The sequence below is a fragment of the Podarcis bocagei genome, assembly GCF_964188305.1.
Source record: "Podarcis bocagei genome assembly, chromosome: 1".
NCBI lineage: Eukaryota > Metazoa > Chordata > Lepidosauria > Squamata > Lacertidae > Podarcis > Podarcis bocagei.
Window position 1 is genome coordinate 78739400 of NC_138125.1, and position 22407 is coordinate 78761806.

Below are 22407 nucleotides of genomic sequence, written 5' to 3' on the forward strand. Positions count from 1 at the left end.
GGTTTTGGTTCCTGAATGCTGCAAACCCAGAAGTGAGTGTTTCGGTTTGCAAACGTTCTTCGGAACCCGAACGTCCGATGCTGCTTCCGTGGTTTCCGATTGAGTACAGGTAGCTCCTGCAGCCAGTCAGAAGCTGCGCCTTGGTTTTCCAACGTTTTCAGAACGGACTTCCAGAACATTTGAGAAGCGTATGACTGAACCACTAAAAAGCCTGCCAAAATAAAGTCTTCAGTAAATGTCAGATGTTCAACAGGAAGGGAACCTCTCTGACCTCAACTGGAACTACCACCAATTTGGACCCATAACACTAAATGCATGGGTCCTTGTTGGTAACGAGCCATGCATCTGAGTCACGGAGTGCCACTAACAGTGACTACTACAGAGACCTCCATGATCAAGCTGTGATATAAGTGATCATGCGGTCCCAGAGGTATCCTTGATCCAAGTTGTTAAGGGCCTTCTAAATTAATACAAGAACCTTGAACCTGGCCCAGCAGTACCATCCAAGTTGGTGGCCATCACTGCCTCTTGTGAGAGAGAGTTCCAAAGTTTAACCATGCGCTGTATCGTAAAGTACTTTCTTTTTGTTTTCTGTCCCAAGCCATTTTCTTGGTGTTGCAAAGCTGGCTCTGCTTTGTCCTTCTAGTTGGTTGATATGTAAAGAAAGAAAAAATAGCCTTTTGAGGTGCTTCAGAGCAGCTCCACAGCTGTGTGGTAAAATAATTTTGAAAATGCAGCTAAGAAATGACTGTACATCATAACATGCAGTCCCTTCCTAGTGAATTGTACAGAATGTCCAACTTTTAGATTGCATCTGGACAATTGTGTTTTAGAGCAGCTTAATTGTTTTAATGGGCATGTTGCTGGTTTCTCTGCTGTTTCTTCTATTGGTACTATTTTATTGCTGTTTGCAACGCATATGATTATGTTGCAGGCCACCTTGCCAGGACATTGTCCTATATGGGGGCCTAGAAAATATTTTGGGGGAAAGGGGGCTAGTTCACATAAATGAGACCTCCACTCACCACTCAACAGCTAAGCAGTAATCTCAGTGGTTCTGCATGCACAATCCCATTTCAATTGCATGGAGGCCACTGTGTGTATGATTCAGCCTTGAATATTTGCACTATGCTAATATTACATTCATTTCTCTAGCAGGACAGTCTCAAATATGTGTTCTCTCAAGCCCCCCCCCCCATGTTTGCACTCCTGCTTCAGTGGCATCTACACTGTCTTGGTCGTGTCCACAGAAAGGAAGATGGCAGAATTCCCAAGTATTTATTTATGGCACCCCCCCACCCCCCTCACACACATTGCAGCAGATTGATCTGTGGGGAAAAGGGAGTGCTTCATTTGAGTTGAGGCACATCAGAGCACACCAGAAGAACATGTTTACAATGGATGACTCAGTCCTGAAAATGTGAAGTCATAATCTTTGTCTGTACAGAGTACATCACACCAGTGGACCACCACCATTAGCCTGTTAGGTCTGAGATTAGGGAAAACTTTAGACACTGAAATTGGGGGAGGATGGGGAGTGAGTGAGTGAGTGAGTGAGTCAGTCAGTCAGTCAGTCAGTCAGTCAGTCAGTCAGTCAGTGTAATATCCTGACAGGCTTACATCCCAAACTTTTTAGTATAGAAATTCACTGACAAATTCACAAGAAAGCTAGGCAATAAAAGCAAATTGCTGAGCTATAACCAGTAACAAAATGGATCAAATTATCCCACCCCATACCTCACACTGTTGGCATTATTCCAATATACCATAAATACTTCCTTACCCTCTCTGCAACTCAGAGCAAGTTCTTATCTCTCTTCCCAAGGCACTCCAGCTCATTTAAATAGGATGGTCCAATTAAGGGTGTGAATACAAAATGAAGAAAAAACCAGCTAAATAGAAATAATAGAAATAAGTTCACACTGTGTACACCATTGCTCTCTCTAGCAAGATCGCAAAGCAAATACTAAGCAAAACAAAAAAGAATGTAATAGCCAGTTGCATGTAAGTGTGGCCTTGAAGAAACAGCTCTGAACATGCTCAGAGCAGATGTATGATTCTGATAGCGCTAACAGGTCTACCATGTCAGCACCCCTACTAATGTTATATGTTATAGTTGTACTGCTATCATGACATTAGAAGGGAGGAAGAACATGAAGAACTAGGGCTAATAAGTGTGCAGCTCCTGTAAAACACCATTTGACTGCATGATTTTTTCTGTCTGGAGACATATGGGCCATAACAATACTTTTGGATAGGCAATGGATAACTTGTGGAAAAAATTCCTAGGCCAGAGAACAGGTGATTGGGAGAAATATCACCAGGAGTCTAAGTTCAAATGGGGAAATATATGAGTGTGACAAGAAATAATGTGAATTTGAGAACTTTTTTGGGGGGGGGGTGTTTGAAATTTCACTTGATAGGCTAGTGCCCCACAGACCTTGTGGCCCAGCCTCCACTGACCAGCCTCCCCATCCCTCTGCTCAACTCAGATTGTACAGATGGGCTTGATAAAGTATGTTAAAAGGAAACTAATCTTCTTGAAGTTGTATTGGTAGACTTGGTTATATTCATTGCACACGCAAACAAAAAAGGAGTGTAGCTTTTTATTGTGGGCTTTTTTTATTACCTTATAAACCAGACATAGACATGTTCCTGATACATCCAGTCTGTAAGAAAGGAAGAAATGGAGAGGAATGCCCTCTGTCCTATTTAAATGACGCACCTATTTATGTGAAACAGGACGTACTTTCAGCCAGGAGTTACTAGAGTATATGATACTTTTGACACCAGGAGCCCTGGCACAATACCTTTATCTTTTCTTTTAAATGGGATGAAAAAGAACAGGAAGGGTATCAATTCTTTTTAAAAAGAAGAGCAGAAGCCTCAGACTGGTACTCAAAATGATATACACAGATTGTCCAGAAATTATCATGGGGTAAAGCAGAGGGGTAAGGACGCAGGTGGCGCTGTGGGTTAAACCACAGACCCTAGGGCTTGCCGATCAGAAGCTCGGTGGTTCGAATCCCCATGATGGGGTGAGCTCCCATTGCTCGGTCCCTGCTCCTGCCAACCTAGCAGTTCAAAAGCACAAAGTGCAAGTAGATAAATAGGTACCACTTTGGCAGGAAGGTAAACGGCGTTTCCGTGCGCTGCTCTGTTTCACCAGAAGCGGCTTAGTCATGCTGGCCACATGACCTGGAAGCTGTACTCCAGCTCCCTCGGCCAGTAAAGCAAGATAAGTGCCGCAACTCGAGTTGTCCATGACTGGGCCTAATGGTCAGGAGTCCCTTTACCTTTAAAGCAGAGGGGTAGAAAGTTGGTTTTGAGTTGAAAAATGCCCAAAAGAGGCCCCTGCATAGGGGCAGAAGAGAAATCCAGTTCACTTTTAAAGGTGTTGTTGTTGTTGTTTAGTCATTTAGTCATGTCCGACTCTTCGTGACCCCATGGACCAGAGCATGCCAGGCACTCCTGTCTTCCACTGCCTCCCGCAGTTTGGTCAAACTCATGCTGGTAGCTTCAAGAACACTATCCAACCATCTCATCCTCTGTCGTCCCCTTCTCCTTGTGCCCTCCATCTTTCCCAACACCAGGGTCTTTTCTAGGGAGTCTTCTTTTCTCATGAAGTGGCCAAAGTATTGGAGCTTCAGCTTCAGGATCTGTCCTTCCAGTGAGCACTCAGGGCTGATTTCCTTCAGAATGGAGAGGTTTGATCTTCTTGCAGTCCATGGGACTCTCAAGAGTCTCCTCCAGCACCATAATTCAAAAGCATCAATTCTTCGGCGATCAGCCTTCTTTATAGTCCAGCTCTCTCTTCCATGCATCACTACTGGGAAAACCAAAGCTTTAACTATTCGGACCTTTGTTGGCAAGGTGATGTCTCTGCTTTTTAAGATGCTGTCTAGGTTTGTCATTGTTTTTCCCCCAAGAAGCAGGCGTGGCTTAATTTCGTGGCTGCTGTCATCATCAGCAGTGATCATGGAGCCCAAGAAAGTAAAATCTCTCACTGCCTCCATTTCTTCCCCTTCTATTTGCCAGGAGGTGATGGGACCAGTGGCCATGATCTTCGGTTTTTTATGTTGAGCTTCAAACCATATTTTGCGCTCTCTTTCACCCTCATTAATAGATTCTTTAATTCCTCCTCACTTTCTGCCATCAAGGTTGTGTCATCTGTATATCTGAGGTTGTTGATATTTCTTCCAGCAATCTTAATTCCAGCTAGGGATTCATCCAGTCCAGCCTTTTGCATGATGAATTCTGCATATAAGTCAAATAAGCAGGGAGACAATATACAGCCTTGTCGTACTCCTTTCCCAATTTTGAACCAATCACTTGTTCCATATCCAGTTCTAAGGGTAGCTTTTTGTCTCACATAAAGGAGAAGCTACCCAATTCACACTTCCTGAAACAAAGTGTTAACTAAAATACAGCCATCCTTCCAAATTCACACTTCTCCAAATTTTGTTATGCAATTCTCCAGTCAAGTAATGTATACAAAAATGCATATACTAGGGTAGAGTGTGCATTAAAATGCAGATATTAGTGAAAATAATGTACAGAAATGCATTGTATTGGGGTAAGCTGATTGCAAAAAGTTGTATATTAATCAAAATTTCACACAGAACATGCATATTAGGCGAAATTTTCTCTAGCATGCTGATGAATTTTCCTGTGGACTTGTGGAAATGTGAAGAATTGAGCTTAAGAGTGGAAAAATGAGAAACAGAGATAAACTGAAACAGATAAATTTCCCTGTCCCCATTCTTCTCTTCAGCTTCCCAGTCTCCCCAGGCTGCTAATGATTAGAACACAATTTGTAGAAAGAGAGATTCAACTATGTCACATCTACCATGTCTCTCAAGTGTTAAAATCTGTTAGGACAAAGACTGCATCTCTTAAGAGAGAGAGATTTGTTTTATGGGAAAGACTGTTTGACAAACAAATATCGCCATCTCCTGGATTGTAACCACAATGACTGTTCAACCAAGCTTTCTCATTTGGTGATTGCTATCTGCCAGTCAAAGGTCTCTCTCCATCTACTCATCAAAGAGGAACATAACATGGCAAAAGAAGGATTTTCACATTAGAATGAGCAAGGATGGCCCCAGGATTCACCAGTCATTTACATTTATTTTGTTCCAGCAAGGAAAATTAACCTTTCTATTCCACGGGATGCTGCCTTCTTCAGCAGGCACAGGAAAAGCTGAAAATATAGGCTGTTGCCTGTCAGAACTCATTCCACAATACATTAATTAATCTCTGTTAAGGGGACACATAATTTTGCCCACCAAGGGACAGAACCTCTCAGAGCTCCAGAGAAGCACAGGCCACTTCCAGCTTTTGAGGCCCCTGCCCACAATAAAAATTAAAAATGATGTAAAGGTAAAGGTAAAGGTACCCCTGCCCGTAGGGGCCAGTCTTGTCAGACTCTAGGGTTGTGTGCTCATTTCACTCTAGAGGCTGGGAGCCGGCGCTGTCCAAAGACGCTTCCGGGTCACGTGGCCAGTGTGACATCGCTGCTCTGATGAGCCTGCACCAGCGCAGCACATGGAATGCCGTTTACCTTCCCGCTATAAAGCGGTACCTATTTATCTACTTGCACTTAAGGGTGCTTTCGAACTGCTAGGTGGGCAGGAGCTGGGACCGAAAGACGGGAGCTCACGCCGCCGCGGGGATTCGAACCGCCGACCATACTATCGGCAAGTCCTAGGCACTGTGGTTTTACCCACAGCGCCACCCGCATCCCAAAAATGATGTACCAACACACAAAAACAAATTAAGGCACCGCTCATTCAACAACCAGAAGTTGCTTCCTTGCTTACTTTGGACCCAGATAAAGAGATAAAAGGGTCCACATGACAGCAAGTCTTAAAACTAAATATACTGCTTAGAGATATTTTTAATATATTAAGGGGTATAGAAATCAAATAAGCAATCAATAAGCAATCACTTTTCACCTTATAACCAGGAAATGACTGGAACTCAGCCTATTAAAATAGACCTATTGCTACTTGTTACTGACTCCTTTATAGTATAGAAGCCTAAAGGAGCTTGAGTCAACCTAGCCAAGGGGATAGGAAGTTCCTTAGGCAGCCAGGGAGTCTGAAATAGCAATAGGAAAATTAGCTATCTGGTGAAGTAGAAGTAGAAGTAGAAGTAGAAGTAGAAGTAGAAGTAGAAGTAGAAGTAGAAGTAGAAGTAGAAGTAGAAGATATTTGTATGTGTACATGTGGGGAGAGGGAAACAGCTGCTCTCACAGAAAGCATGACAGATGCCAAACCCACACACTCCCTCAAATGTAGAGTTCCTTTTTTGCAGAACTCTAGAGCTCCCAAGGCAACACTCATAGTAATAAGCACTCCGTGACCTTTGAAACTCTGGCAGTGCCTTCTCTAAATCCCACACAAGTGCTCCTGGCTTGTTGGCCTCTTTATGTATCCCAAAGTTCATCAAAGAGAGCACTCAGAATACAGACACAAGAAACGACTGTATTGTAAAGCCTGCAGCACAAACTGGGTCATTTACAATAAACTAGTTTGAGGGCACCGTAACTTATTAACCAATTTGGCATTGTTCAGTTTTGTAGTCACAGCCAGCAAGCCTGTTATAAACACAAACAAGTAGCATGCAATTGGAAGTCATTCCAGAGTGCCCTCCTTAAGTGATTCAGGCCCAGGGGAAATCAGTTTTACAGGAGCAGGAGGGTTAACGTTTTCTTTTAGTGGCACATTAAACTCTATTTGAACAGGGAATCGATCCAAGGGTTTGTGGTGATCTAACAGCTGGACCCTTGCCCTACCCATTGAGCTAAATTTGAGTTCCAGAGTCCTGTCTTGAAAGTCCAGCTGCATCTTAGAAAATGTGGATTGATAATAAACAGGGTACAACAGAGTATGTCCAGAGAGCAGTCTGTCACACTCAGGGACGTGTATATACCAGGAGTTAGTGCCAAGCTTTCCAGTTCACATGGTATATCTTCCAGATCACTGAAGAAGTCTCTAACACCAATAAGCCAATGGTCAGGGACAATAGCTGGAGTCTAGCAACGTCTGGTGGGTCACAGATTCCCCATTCCTGTAGAACCCCAGCATCTTAGAAATTTAGCACCAGCCTTCATTACACCACTCTGTTTTCTCTTGTTTTTTCTCTGCCCAACAATGGCCTCTTATTGCATATTTTCAACCTACTAGCTCAATTTTGCATGCCAAAAACAAAACAGAAATATGCTATCATGATAAGAGTATCACCTTATCATTGGAGAGCACAAAGGAATCATGGAAGTTGCCTTCGACAGAGTCTGCTGTTGTTGTTTAGTCGTTTAGTCATGTCCGACTCTTCATGACCCCATGGACCGGAGCACGCCAGGCACTTCGGTCTTCCACTGCCTCCCGCAGTTTGGTCAAACTCATGCTGGTAGCTTCGAAGACACTATCCAACCATCTCGTCCTCTGTCGTCCCCTTCTCCTTGTGCCCTCCATCTTTCCCAACTTCAGGGTCTTTTTCAGGGAGTCTTCTCTTCTCATGAGGTGGCCAAAGTATTGGAGCCTCAGCTTCAGGATCTGTCCTTCCAGTGAGCACTCAGGGCTGATTTCCTTCAGAATGGAGAGGTTTGATCTTCTTGCAGTCCATGGGACTCTCAAGAGTCTCCTCCAGCACCATAATTCAAAAGCATAAATTCTTCGGCGATCAGCCTTCTTAATGGTCCAGCTCTCACTTCCATACATCACTACTGGGAAAACCATGACCATTAGGCTATTTCAGCAAGCCTATCCAGACATATAACTTTTATTCTTACTTTTAAATTTTGTTGATTGTATTTTTTAATTTTAAAATTTCACTATTTTATGTAAACTGATTAGGGGTATTATTATTATTATTATTATTATTATTATTATTATTATTATTCAGCCTATGCCGTTAAATACATAAAATTTGACATTAGTTGAGTCTTGTCTACACTAAGTGGCAGTGCCTCTCTAGGGTTTCAAGCTGGGAGCATTCCTAAGCCTATCTGGAGATACTAGGGATTGCAATGGAGATATTCTGCATGCAAAGCAGATGCTCCATCGCTGAGTTTGGCATCCAGTGTCATGGTGGTATATGAAGGGTCGCTCATCTATTGGGGGGGGAATCCTCCTCACACATCAAAAACTAGAATGTCAAGCAGAAGCTTTGCTGTAGCATGTTCTGCTTGACATGAGGTTCTTTGTGTGAAAGGAATAGGGGCTTTTGTTTTTGCTTTGGAATAGCATTCAAACATGCATCATGAAGTAATATAGACTGGTGGGTGGCAGGTGGGGGTGACCAGCTGATTCTGTCCCTAAAATGCAGCGTGTTAAAGCTGCCTCATGGAGTTTGCTGGAATGCTCCACATGGGGCATAATACAATTTGAAAGTTGATCTCCAGGTGGACGGCATAAATAGTCCTGCTGTCAGCACTGCATATTCTTGGCAGCTGCTGGAAGAAAACTCTACACAATTGGGGCAACCCACATGTTCCATGGCTTTCAAAAGTTAAGAGCCTTTTGCATAGAGCCGCTTCCGCATTTGCTAACCCTTAGAACAGCCTCCAGGGGAAGAGTGGTCAAAGAAGTGTTCTGTAGAACCCCAGACTAGAACTGACGGTGTCAGAAGGGCGGACTTGTGCCCAAGATTGAGAGGGCCTGGAGTGTGGCACACACGTGACGCCTTGCACATGATGTGCACGTGACGTTGCATCGTTGGGACGAGGACAAGTGCAGAGCCTGGTATGGCTTCAATGGCCAACAGCTCCTCCTCTCTCACTCCCAGGAGAAGCTGGCCACTGAAGCCGCACTATCCTCGGCCTCCTCCACCCCCTCAACATTGAGGGGATCCTGCCCTCTCCCCAAATATACTGAGGAGGCCGAGGACACCTCGGCCCTATAGAATTGGCGCCAGTGGAAGATGCCATAATCTTCCTTGAAATATATGAGGTGTATAGTAATCTAAGTTAAAAATAGAAACACAGAGCAAGAACAAGGGTGGGTAAACCTCCAGCTCACAGGAGTCCTAATTAGGTCTGCAAGGCTTCCCCCACAGTCCACCATATGACAGCATTATGTCTTCAGGAGATGTGACTGGATGTGAAAGTTCTGCTTGCAATGTTTGATCTATACATGCACTTAATCTGAACCATCACTTTGTTCCTAATAGTCTCCTTCCTCTAGCTTGTTTAGCTTTTCTTTTTCCAAGAATACAACAGGATAATGCTACCGCTGTACAGAAATATACCAAGTTTGGCCAGGAGGGGGTGGATCATACAAGAAAAGGAAGGAAAAAGAAAGAGTGCCAGCCGCGCGCACACACATACACACACACACATTTTTAATCCACGTAAACAAAAAATTGCAAACTTGGGAGATGGGCCTCTGGTAGGCTCCCCCACATTCTAGGTTCAAATGTGTATCAAATATCCTGTCAATCCTGTCTCTCAGCACTTTATTAGTACAGTGGTGCCTCGCAAGACGAAAAGAATCCGTTCTGTGATTCTCTTCGTCTAGCGGTTTTTTTCGTCTTGCAAAGCAAGCCCATTGAAGGATTGGCGGATTAGCGCTATTAGCGGCTTTTAGAGGCTTTTAGCGGCTTATCTGCTGATCGGACCAGCTGATAAGCGGCTTAGCGCTATTAGCAGCTTTTAGCTGCTTTTAGCAGCTTATCTGCTGATAAGATCAGCTGATAAGCGGCTTAGCGGCTTAGAAAAAGGGGGGAAGGGGGGAAAAACCCGCAGGAACTTGCAAGACATTGTCGTCTTGCGAAGCAAGCCCATAGGAAATTCGTTTTGCGAAGCACCTCCAAAACGGGAAACTCTTTTGTCTAGCGAGTTTTCCGTCTTGCGAGGCATTCGTCTTGCGGGGCACCACTGTAAAAGAAAACAAAACCAACAAAAACATTCAATTTAGAATTTACTGGTATTTCAACATAACATTAAAAAAAAACCACCACAGAATTATTAGTAGGTGTAATGGATTGTAACAATAATTACCGAGTCACAAATACTTCCTTTCTGGGGAAGGTGATTGAGAATTGTGGTGGAGGAGACTGATTATGTGGATTGAAATCCGCCTGGGTTCAGACCTGGGTTTAGGGCTGAATCAGCCTTGCTCATTCTGTTGAATGACCTTTATAGAGAGAATGACAAGAGGAGTGCAATCCTTCCCCTTCTGCACTAACTCTCAGCAGCTTTTGATACTATTGACCATGGTATCCTTCTGGGCAGGGCAGTTATCAGTGATACTGTGTTGGGGTGGATTCATTCCTACCTGCAGGGTCATATCCAGAGAACAGCATTGGCAGCGTACTCTTTAGCCCCCTGGTGATTATCCTATGGGGTACCACAAGACAGTACAATAACTTAATTTGTTCCGGAGGTCCGTTCTTAACCTGAAACTGTTTTTAACCTGAAGCACCACTTTAGCTAATGGGGCCTCCCACTGCCACCGCGCCACCGCCGAGTGATTTCTGTTCTCATCCTGAAGTAAAGTTCTTAACCTGAGGTACTACTTCCAGGTTAGCAGAGTCTGTAACCTGTAGTGTTTGTAACCTGAAGCGTTTGTAACCCGAGGTACCACTGTATTTTGTCCCAAATCCTATTCCACATCTATGCAAAACCATTGGGAATTTTGGAGCAAGGTGTCATCAGTATGCAGTATCTAATGGCATCATTAAATACAACTCTAAAACATATTTGGATTTGGTTTCATCTTTATATTCTGTACTTGATATCTGGAACAAAACATATTCTTCCAGAGACATGAATAACAGACTGTCCATATGCATTCTGTTTAAATAAGGAAGCAATTGGGATCATTATTCTGCAACCAAAATATTCACTTCATGTACTTTTCCTGATGCCAGTCCAAAATAATATATGGCAGTACGCTATAGCTCATTTATTGAAACAAATATAGGGAAGAGAAAGTAATTTGCTCAGAGATTACATTCAAGTGATTAAAAATAAATAAATCCTCCAGAGGATACATTTCTACCAGCAGATAAACAGCTATGCAAATAGATTGTGACCCCAAAATATTTCAGATCCTTTTGCAATAGTACATTTCTATGTTTTCAATTTGTCTGGTTGGTACAGCAGTGACAGAGTTCTGCGGGGATGTGTGACCAATGAGAGAGCAGTTAATGAGTGCATGACAGCAAGGCCAATACCAGACTTGAATGGGTCCTGGATAATGTGCCCTCAAAGGGGCTGCACCACCTTGGTGCCTGCCTAGAAAATGACAGTGGAGGGGCTGCTACAGGCACTTCACTCGGGATCTCCTGTCTCGGCACCAGGCAGAGTGATGCTGCTGCCCATCCTCGCTGCTGCCTCTCCTCCTTAAGCTGCCTGGACCAGGTGACATCAGCAGGGATCAGTGGCACTGCTCAGCCCAATACTGTTTAGATAAGCTTCAGATGAAGTGGCTGCGGCAGCATCCACCACCTTCATTACTCCAGAATGCCTTTGGCCTCCTATGTTTGCACTGATCCAAGTGTGGCAGTGAGCACAACACACACTAATGTGGAAAGTAAGAGGGGATATCACAAGTTCTTACAGAAATGTTCAACTTCACCGTACTAACTGAAAGGCAATAACACTAAGAAATGTTAGAAGAGGGGGGTGGGGATCTTCTTTCAGTAATTTCCCTAGTGAAGACCCAAGTGGCTTTGCTAGGAAACCTTGACATTAACAGTCAAATAATTCAACTATTGCACACATCTTTCACTTATTCATCACAGAGATGGGCAGTGCAATTTTTCTGGAAAAAGAACTCACCATGAACTCACCCTTGTTCTCGTATAATGGCAATGGCACCCACCTGAGAGGTGCTGGAAATGAGTTCTGGTGAGTTCTGGCTGAAAAAAGCCCTGGAGATGGGCAGAAATTTGATTCAGTTCAGAGAGAAGTGGGGGAGAGGGAGACAAGGGCTCAGGACAGGCATCAGCAGTGGGCCCTGGCAGTTGCTGATGTGTGAGTGCCCATGTGTGAGTGGGAGGTCTAAATTATGCTTGCTTGGAACCCCAAAATGCTTTTTACAAGTCAAGCTCATTTATTTACTAGCATGAAATGACCTCTAGGGAAAAAAAACAGATTTTAATACATGAGTCCACTTATTGCAACATGAGCACCAACTCTGCCCGTTTTGTGAGCCATAGCCACTAATTGCAGAGAGCTAAGTAACAACAATTCTGTCAAGTGACTGATGACGGGACTGTGATCATCTTCTTTGTGTCTGATTTTGAGTTATTATTATTTTTAATTCAAACTACCACACAAACCAGGTAGCTGCTTCCATACACTGAGACCGTGAGCCACAACATCCTAAGCCACACAAATCTATCACCTGCTGCTGCCTCCCCCCCTGCTTTTTGGCTCAAGTCTGGAAAAAGGCAACAATCCTATCAAGCCAGGCCCCGATTGCAAATCAGACCAAATGGAAATAAGCAATGCACTGTTACAAAGAGCGGAGGCAGAAAGGTCAAGCCACTGTTAAATAATCAGTTTTTAAACACTGTGGTTCTTAAGAATATCCTGAAATGACAAAAAGAAATGGCACACTCAAAGCACTAAGGAAATAGTTAATGTAAAATCTGGGTTGCGCAGTTGTTGACACTCTTAATGCAGTTAACAGTTTTCTTAATGAAAGGGCCAGCTTCCCAAGAACTGCAAACTGATAAGAGACAAGGAATTTTATAACCAGTGTACTATATTTGGAGCACAGCCAGAGGGTCATTAAACATTGATCAAATGAAGTCTTGCTAAAAGTGCTAAACTTACCATGACCCAGTGATGGCGATCTATAGACAAAGTATGAGCTGTGGCAAGTTGCCAATATCCTGAACGGGGCACACAAAAAGCTCCTGGGTAGAACTTTATTCAGCTTCCAGAGTCATGCACATGGGGCTCCTGCCCTAGCAAAGAGATGGTCACCATTGTCAGCTCTGCTGATCACCTGGAGAGGACAAGGGGAAATCAGCGCTACGTATTATCCCTCCTGACTACCCAATTGCTGAGGGTTGATCAGCCAAGCATTTCAATTTGGTCAAAAGCAAAAACAAATTTAAGGAAAGATCTATATAGGTCATCCTATAGAATGGAATATTATATCCTGAAAAGACTTACTCCGAGCAAGTACTTACATACGGAAGCAGATAACCAGTTGGGTTTGAGTTTCTGGCATGGTGAATTTACTTGAAGGAAATGGGGAAGCCGGAGGTGAGGAACCTGTGGACCACCAGATGTTGTTGGATGATAACAGGGGTGGGGGACCTTTTCTAGCTTGTGGCCACATGCCAGTGGTGGATAGGGCCAGAGGCAAAAAATGGCAGACCAAAGATGTAAAATTTACCTTTGTACAGTAAGCTAGTTTCTATGCATGCTCACATATTCTTCTTTGTCCTCCATTCAGACAAGCAAAGAGGCATTTTCAGAGTTCAAAGATATATTCCATCCACATAAAGTCAGGATATGAAGCTGGGTCACTTAGTGGTGTGGCCTGGAGATAGTTCAGAGGGCTAGGTAGACATGCCTGGAAGGCCATATTTTACCTGAGGTTCCCCACTTCTGGGTTACAACTTTCATCATCCCTGGACACTGGCCATGCATAGTGTACATGAATCTTGTTTTCCCCTGTGATGTTAATATTCTCTTGGGTCAATATTCTAGAAAAGCATTTCACCCAAATTTGTACTTGATCTACACCAGCATATTTTTAATCATTTGGACTGTTAGAAGATGTGTAACATTATTTTGTTACATAATTGATTTGTAATTACATAAAAGGATAAATTGGTGCCAAAGTAAATGCTACATTGCGCACAGTGTTGCTACACATGCACTGCAGCGATATGGCCATCAAATCCAGCAGCCATTAACTGTTTAACCATAGGTCAAATCTAGTTCAAATAAAATGAAAGAAATGTTACTCACGTCAACAGAGCTTAATAAATTAAGCTACATTAATCAATTAAAGGATAGCCATGTTGAAACAGAAGCAGGCAGGTTTCCTCGAGGATTACAATGGAGAGTTCTAGGTGGGCAATCAAGTTTAAAGAGAATTCCTGCCAAGGAACACGGATTCTCCATGGGATGAAGCGGATTTCCGGTCCCACGCTGAGGAGGAGCTAAATGAGAAACTTTGGCCCATGGCAAGGCATGAGAACACAGTACAATGTCAACTGTTGCTTGGATTTCCACAAATGATACTAGTACAGTATTACTTTAAAAAACCAACCAACCAACCTGTGAAGTTTGCAGAAGAAGAGACTGAGCTGTATCAACATTATACATTCTTGGAGTAGACACATTGAAATTAATGGACATGATTAATGTACATAGGTACATTAATTTCAATGGGTCTACTCCAAGTAAAACCTAGTTGGCTACAACCCATTCGGTCTGGACTTTTATTAGCAGGGAGCCAATCTGTGTGTGGTTTTTAACATTTTCTGATCAGCATATTTGTATTTGAGGAGTCATAGTTGGTGACTTTGTTTTGTTTTTGATTATTGATTCATTTATATTTATTTTTTAAGAGGAAACAAAAGGGGAAACACTGACATTTGCAAGTGCATAACCACAAAAGCCTGTACTGGTCTGTATGTGACCTAAAGATGTACTACACCTATAAAGTGTGCTGTATCTACACTTTAGATCCAGCAATTAACACAGAATCTTCCCAGTAGGCCAAGGGCTTCTCATGTTGCTGTTCTAGAGCATGTTCAATATGTCACTGAGGTCTTATGCACATCCATGCTTTCCCCTTATGTGCAGTTAATAGACATACCTATACCCCGAGGAACTGAAGTCTCATGGAGTGCAGTTGCTTTGTTTTCTCCAATCCTTCCAGCTAGTAAGCCACCTCGGATATTTAAATAAGTCAGGGGATAAATCTTTTAAGTAAATGAAGTGTCAACACAATTGCTTTACAATCTCAGTTGCTATAAATCAGGCCAAAAATTGAATACTGTTTACTTAGATGGATCTGGGAAGCACGTTCCTTGCAAACAGCAAAGTAACATTATGGGAGGGACACAAACAGCATGGGAGGGACCCATAAAATTTGCCCACTCCAACCCACTTTTTCTCCCTTAGATCCAAAGGCTGGTAAACATGTCTTAAGCAATGATTACACTGAAAACAACATTCACAACAGATGAACTAGACTAAGCTTCAAAGTCCATAGTGGTTACAGGCTGCACAATATTACACCATTTAGTTGAGCCCTGTATATGTATTTCACTAATGAGATCACAGCCAAATCAACAATTCCAAACATTTTTTCAATACATTTATTCAGAAAAGCCATGACATATTGCATAACATCCATTGACATTATCAGCATCTGGACTTTGTACAGGTTCTGACCTCAAATTTTGATGTTTAAGTCAAAATGACTTAAAATCACTATGGGAACTTTTTTGCCAGGTGTATATAATCTTTCCCTCTCTTATCTATGGACAAACAAATGCAGGTCCTGGAAACTCAGTTAACAGTAAACAGTCTCAGGTACACGACAGTCAAGATAATATTGATTGTAAAATCTCAACACTTCTGGGACATTTCTGGGACTCAGAGGCTTTATAAATTAATGCTGGATTTAACATTTTCTAGATTATATAAAAATCCATGAAGTGAAGCTATTAAATGTATGCTATTTAGGTGCCAGGTGAAGATTTGTTTTACTTGCCTAGGCCTTTTAGATAATGGAGTTTTATAATATTTGAATTGTCTGCTCCATCTTTTTTGCTGTTGGTGTTTGTATTTACTGTAATTTTTATTTTCAATTTTTTGTTTACGGGGGGGGGGGGGGAGTTTCTCCTGAAGAGCAGGTATAAATATTTTGGGGTTTTTTTAAAAAAAACAACTCATTCCAGTGGGCTATAAAAGTAGGAAACATGTTCTTGTCTTTACTTCTTGAGATTGTCATGTAAAACAGCGGACCCCTCTATGGCTGCCTGTAAGGAATCATGTATCTTTGTTGAACTTATGAAACTACTTTATGTCAAGTCCAACTCCTGTTCAATCTAGGTCAGAATTGTTTAACAACTACCAACTTAAATGACTTTTCAAGGAGGATTAGACCCATTAATGGAAAGTTAGGCTACCTACGGCTACTAGTTATGACGGCTATATGCTGTCTCCAGGATCACGGATAATCTGCCTCTGGATATCAGTGCCTGGGAAACATCAACCGGAGTTGGGGCCATTGCCCTCATGTCTGGTTTGTCAGCTTCCCAGGTTCATCTGGTTGACCACTGTGGGAAGCTGTGGGCCTTCAGTCTGATGCAGCAGAACTCCTCTTCTTGTTATTTAAAATTTGTATATTCTGCCTGTGAGTGTAAACTCTTTCAGGGTAGTTTGCAACATACGCAGAAATATAATTAAAAAATTATGTATGAATAAAATACTGGGGGACCAACAACATATAAACCGGGCAATCCATTAAAATAGGTCCTCTTCTCGTCAGCTCATGACATGAGATAAAGAAGTGGAATTTGACGTAACAGCAACACTGCTCTGTTGACCAGGCAAAGGGAAAAGGCCAACTTTGTAGTGTTTGTGTCGGGCCTGCTGATCCAGAAGCTTCATACCACCTGCCAATTGCAGAGGGGGATGTTGCATATGCCACTTCCTTTGTATGTCTAAAGAAAGCTCTGAGGCTCTAGTCTACATGGCTAGGGATAGCTTATTGGGTATGTCCCAGCCTCATACCCAAAGATTACCCATTCAAAACCAGGAGTCCCTAAAAGGCATTTGAACCTCTTGGCTGGATTGGCAACCAGTGGAGGGCAGGGGAGCAGAATGGACCATCCAGTTATTTTTACAGTGGTACCTCGGGTTAAGTACTTAATTCGTCCCGGAGGTCCGTTCTTAACCTGAAACTGTTCTTAACCTGAAGCACCACTTTAGCTAATGGGGCCTCCTGCTGCCGCCGCACCGCTGGAGCACGATTTCTGTTCTCATCCTGAAGCAAAGTTCTTAATCCGAGGTACTATTTCTGGGTTAGCGGAGTCTGTAACCTGAAGCGTATGTAACCTGAAGCATATGTAACCCGAGGTACCACTGTATTTTGTTTTCGTATTAATTGCCAGAGAAGAAAGGGAACATCCCCCTCATAAAAGCTATAATGCTTAAGTGAATAGACAGCTTTTATGTTGTGGTCTGAAAGAGGACCTAGCTATAACTACTGGCCTCCAGCCCAAACTCTCCCAAAACCTCTGGCCTCAGCCTCTAAACTTCCACCTCCACTACAGCAACTCTCATACTAAACATGCCGTCTTTGGAAGTTATATAACCAGATATTGTTTTCACGTTGGTAGTAGAAATGCTATCTGTAGCTTTAAAAACAAACAAAAAACCGAGTAAAAGCATTCTGTTGATATTTAATCACTTGCTTCTTGTTACCAGCTCTTAGCGTTCTGCAAACATCCTTGTCATTTCCTGCCTCAGAAGTGCAAAATCTTAGATGAATCCCCAGTTCAGCCCCTGTCTGCTGTCTATTCTGTCCTCAGGACTTCGCTCCATGCAGAAACACAGAGAGGATGGGAGCCTCTGAATAAGGTCAACTGCTGGTTTGAGGTAGCTTTGGCAAACTGGTGGGCCTCCTGCTGTATGAGTAGGTGGGTCCTTACCATAGAGGATGGCAGAACAGACTTTTTGTTTTGCTTTCTTTAACTGTAAGGAGTGTCAAATTTACTGCAAGGCAGCCTCCTGGTAGCCACCATTTTATTTTTCCCCATGGTGCACTGGTCGGACACATTTGGGCCACACCCACCCAAGCTATTTAACAATCTTATACAACTTTAATAGTCAAGACTTTCCCCTAAAGAATCCTGGGAAATCTAGTTTGTTAAAGGTGGTGAGAGTTATTAGCAGAGCCTTATTCCCCTCACCAGTGGACTGCACTGGAGGAGGCTTTGCTCTGCTCCGCTCCAGGAGAACAAAAAGGGTCTGGCGCTGCTCTCGGCAGCGTAGTCAGCCCCAGAGCGTCACCCACCCAGCCCACCTCTAATCTTGTTTTCTTGCAGACTAACCTTTTCTTTCCAGGCACGCGGGCGTTGCTGTGGTTGTGTGGTGGTTTTTGTCTTCAGAGCCGGGAAGGAATTGTCCCTGCTTTGCAGGTTTTGCCTTCCCCATAGCAATTGTCACAACTTTGGTGGCTTAGGCCTTCAGCGGAATCCTTTAGTCAAACACCTAAAAGAGGGATGAATTGGTGACTCACACACTTCTGGTGGCATGGCAGATGGGTGCTATCCTCAGCGATTTGGGGAGGGACCAGCTGTGTAAACACGCATTTTGTGTTGGTCCCATCTTCCCCTTACTGACCCTGTCATGCCTCAGACCCCCAGCAGGGTGGGGGCCCAGTGCCTATGCCAAAGTTTACCTACATCTGAATTCAATAAAGTTGTGGTCATTTTAATCCCAAATATATGTTGTCATGTCTTCTCCTTTCACGGTGAGGCCTGGCTCCTAGGGGAGGGGGGCCGCGTCTGGGTATGCAACTATTTCACATTATTTTCTTTGAATATTCATCATGTATATACTGTACATATACTTCTGTGTAAGGTTACACTTCTTTTCCGTGAAAAAAAAATGTTTATATACGTGAGTATGCATGTAGTAACATGAAAAGAAAGGAGGAAACACAAAAATAAAAAATTACTCCCTCCTACCCCTCTGCAATACATCAAACAACTTATCTGTGTCCTATTGATTATTACACATATAACCCACCTTTCCCCCAAGGGGATCAAGGTGGTGTACACAATTCTCTGCCTTCTTGTTTTTCTTCACAACAACCCTGTGAGGTAGGTTAGGTTGAGAGACAGTGACTGGCCCAGTGACCTTCATGGCTGCGTGGGGATTTGAACCCTGGTCTCCCAGGTTCCATACTGTGTCTGTGCCCTGCTGTGACTACTGTATCCTAATGACATAGTAATCCATAGGAATCCATGCACCCATCTCTGTGACAGCAGAAGCCAATGGCATGAGATGGGAGCAGGGAAGTTCCCAACACCCTGATGTCTTCACACAGTCTGGTCTTGACAAAGTCTTAGACGATACAGGATGGAGAGGAGGTATCCAATACATTATTTTCCATTTTCTGTAATTGCCTTGTTCATTGTAATGTGCAGATCTGTCTTAAAAGCAATACTTTTCTATTTCAGCTGTTAGGAATTTAAGGAAATCCTGGTGCTTTATTGCTTTACAAGCTTAAAACAGATAATTTGCTGACCTGAGGGTTCACAGTCTAAAATAAGAAACATAAAACCTGGCCTTTGTTGATAGATAATCTTTGGGGAAATGAATAAAATGCAGGAACTGATTATGAGGATGCTTCCTAGCACTTACGAAAATGTTTCTGAAACTCCCCCCCCCCTCCAAAAAAAATCTTTTGATACCTGCTGCTCTCTGTCCCTGTCAACTTGCTCTTTTGCTCTGTGGATTGCAGCGCTTACAAATATCTCTTCACCTAGGCTGTGGGGGAACACAAGGAGTGGCTGACACATGTAGTTCCAGCCTCAGAGGTCTAACACGTAGGGAATCTGAGATATTGCAGGCATTGAGCCAACACAGTGAGGCATGAAACCATTGTCCCTAGGAATTAATTTCAAAATAATGTTTCCCATGCAGTGCAGAGTTCTTAAGACAGCCAAAGGAGAAAGAAATCTGTTAAGCTCTTGGTGTAAATTGTTACATGCACTTACATTCAGGCATCTTATTACAGTATCCTCAAATCAGCCAGAGAACTTGAGCTTTAGCAAGATTGGTCCAGTCCTATCCTCCGTATCTAAGATGTTTTGCTTTACAGCACCTTTTAAGATGTTGGGGGATTCAAACCAGGGACTCTGGAAAAAGGTGTTACCAAATAGTACCTTTTTCCTTCCATGTTGTTCCTACACTAGTTGCACACATGCAATTATTACTGGTAGTTCAATGGGCTTCTCTTCCTCTGCTCCCTTCATGTACCCCACACCATACCCAATTCTACTGTGGAGGGTTAGGGGAAACCCCAAAACAGATTTAGGGAATGTGCAGGTAGGAGGAAAGGAAGAGAATGTACCATTGCACAATGAGAAACACTTGTGCTGCTGAAACAAGATACTTAGTGCTATACAGTGGTACCTCTAGTTATGAACTTAATTTGTTCCAGAGGTCCATTCTTAACCTGAAACTGTTCTTAACTAGAGGCGTGCTTTCACTAATGGGGCCTTTTGCTGTCGCTGCGTCCCCGGCACATGATTTCCGTTCTCATCCTGGGGTAAAGTTATCAATTTGAGGTAACTCTTCCAGGTTAGTGGAGTTTGTAACCTGAAGCATTTGTAACCTGAGGTACTACTGTATTGGCTACAACTCTCAGTCTTCCTCTTGTGTGTTAACTGAGGAGGCTGGCAACTGTGGACAGAGTATGTTTGCAGAGCCAGTAGCCGTCTTGTATTGTCTTGGAAAAGAAGGCATTTTGGCTCTATGTGCTTTGAGCTTCAGAAACCCTGAATTGACACTTGAGAGTTCTGTGTTCTCCTGTGACCTCCCATATATCACTAAAACACACCCTATTTTCAGAAAACAAAATAAAAAGCATTCCTCTGCTAGTAAAAAACAGTAACTCAGGAGTGAAACAGGTTCTAGCCAAGCCCCCTCTCTGCTGGGGCAGGTGCAAGGTATTTTCCTGCCTGAGTCAAAGGACAAGATGGCATTCCCATCCCACAAAGAGAAACTAACTGGGCCAGCAGTTAAATTTTGCTTCAAACCTGGTAAGTAGATAGCAGCTTTCACCACAACTGAGGCAGTAGGACAGATCAGGGAGCCTGGGACAGGCATGAGACAACTAAGGGGAATGGCTGGAGGGCTCAGACAAAATATTCAGGGATGTTTTCTCTCAGGCTCTGCCACCTGAGGTGATTGCCTCCTTCTGCCTAATGGTAGAAGTAGGGAGAGTGCATTTTGTATGTTTGCTTTGTATTGTTTTTTGCCAAAGGAGAGCATTAAAAATGTGTTCCTTCACTTGCAGTCTGCAGTACATTCTACTAACTCAATACTTTTTCTCATGACTTTTCCCTGCATTTTAATGCATGGGTAGACCACACCATATTTTACCTATTAATCTGAAGAGATGGCTGGAGAATTGTAGAACCTTATAGGAGCATAGGAAGCTGCCTTCTACTAACTCAGGCCAGTAGCTCAGTATTATCTACACTCAACTGTTCTCAAGAGTTTCAGGCAGGGTTCTCTCCCAGCCCTTCCTGGAGATGCCACAAGTTGAACTTGGGACCTTCTGCGTGCAAAACAGATTTTCTACCTTTGAGCTACAGCTCTTTCCCTCTTCCTCTGGAGAGCACAATCACTACAAAGTTACCTGGCAAAAGCCCACATTGAAACTGGACAGGAGTCATACAAGAACACACCTTCCATTCATTTCCACGGGACCTGGACAGAAGAACTTCATGGTGTCCTAGTACAGTGGAACTGCATTCAAATGGCATTTTTTGACACAACATTCTGAAGCTTGTTCTTTATAATTATGCTTGTCCAGCCCTCCTCCAGGGAACAAATATTACTTAGGGCTGAAAAATGTTCATTCCCACTATGTTTGAAAGGGATAAACACTGGAGGAAAGAAAGATTTTAAAGGAAAATTAGGAACCTGTATCAGTAGGATCTCAAATCATCAGCCTTGCCTTCTATTTTAAACACACACATACAAAGAGAGAGAGAGAGTATCCTTTCATTGCCTGTTCATAATATTAGCACAGCAAGACTGCCCAACTTCGGTCCTCTTGTCTCTTTGGCCAATAGTCTATGTATCATAGAATTGTAGAGTTGGAAGGGACTCAAAGGGACACCAAGTCCAACCCCCAGAAATGCAGGAATCACAGCTAAAGAATCCCTGAGAGATGGCCATCAAACCTCTGTTTAACAACTTAGCTGTTCTTAATGTTTAGTCAGAATCTCCTTTCTTGTCATTTAAATCCATTAGTTTGGGTCCTACCCTCTGCAGCAGCAGAAATCAAGCTTGCTCCATCTTCCATGTGCTACATTCCGCCTTTATCAGGGTTATCAGATTTTCTGCACTACAGATCTGCATTTCTTTTGGACTCCACACCACACTTCTACAGCAAATACTGTTAAAAGTGTTTGTGTAAATTGTCGCAAGCCAAGCCCGTTGAACTAGCTATGGAAAAATGATACTCAAGTAGAGGAGGTGTATTTTTCTTTTATATTTCCAGATAGCATTTGCGTGCATTACGCCTGATAAAGTGAAGATCCTGTTTGGCGGTTACTCCACTTTACCCAGCTGTAGCCATCTCAGAATGTGCATGGGAATAAGGGAGGGCCTTGTAATGCTATATATAAAGCATCCAAGCTTGACAAGGTGAGGCTAGAGTGGCAGCA

General features: G+C 43.0%; 1 long non-coding RNA gene across 1 annotated transcript; it reads right to left on the reverse strand.

The window, feature by feature from the left end:
* LOC308592268 lies at nt 1–18334 on the reverse strand. Its single transcript, XR_014010458.1, has 3 exons — nt 18049–18334; nt 12791–12965; nt 1–211 (listed from the first exon to the last, which is right to left on the reverse strand). It is a non-coding gene; the product is annotated as an uncharacterized lncRNA (long non-coding RNA).
* Between the last annotated feature and the right edge of the window lie 4073 nt (nt 18335–22407).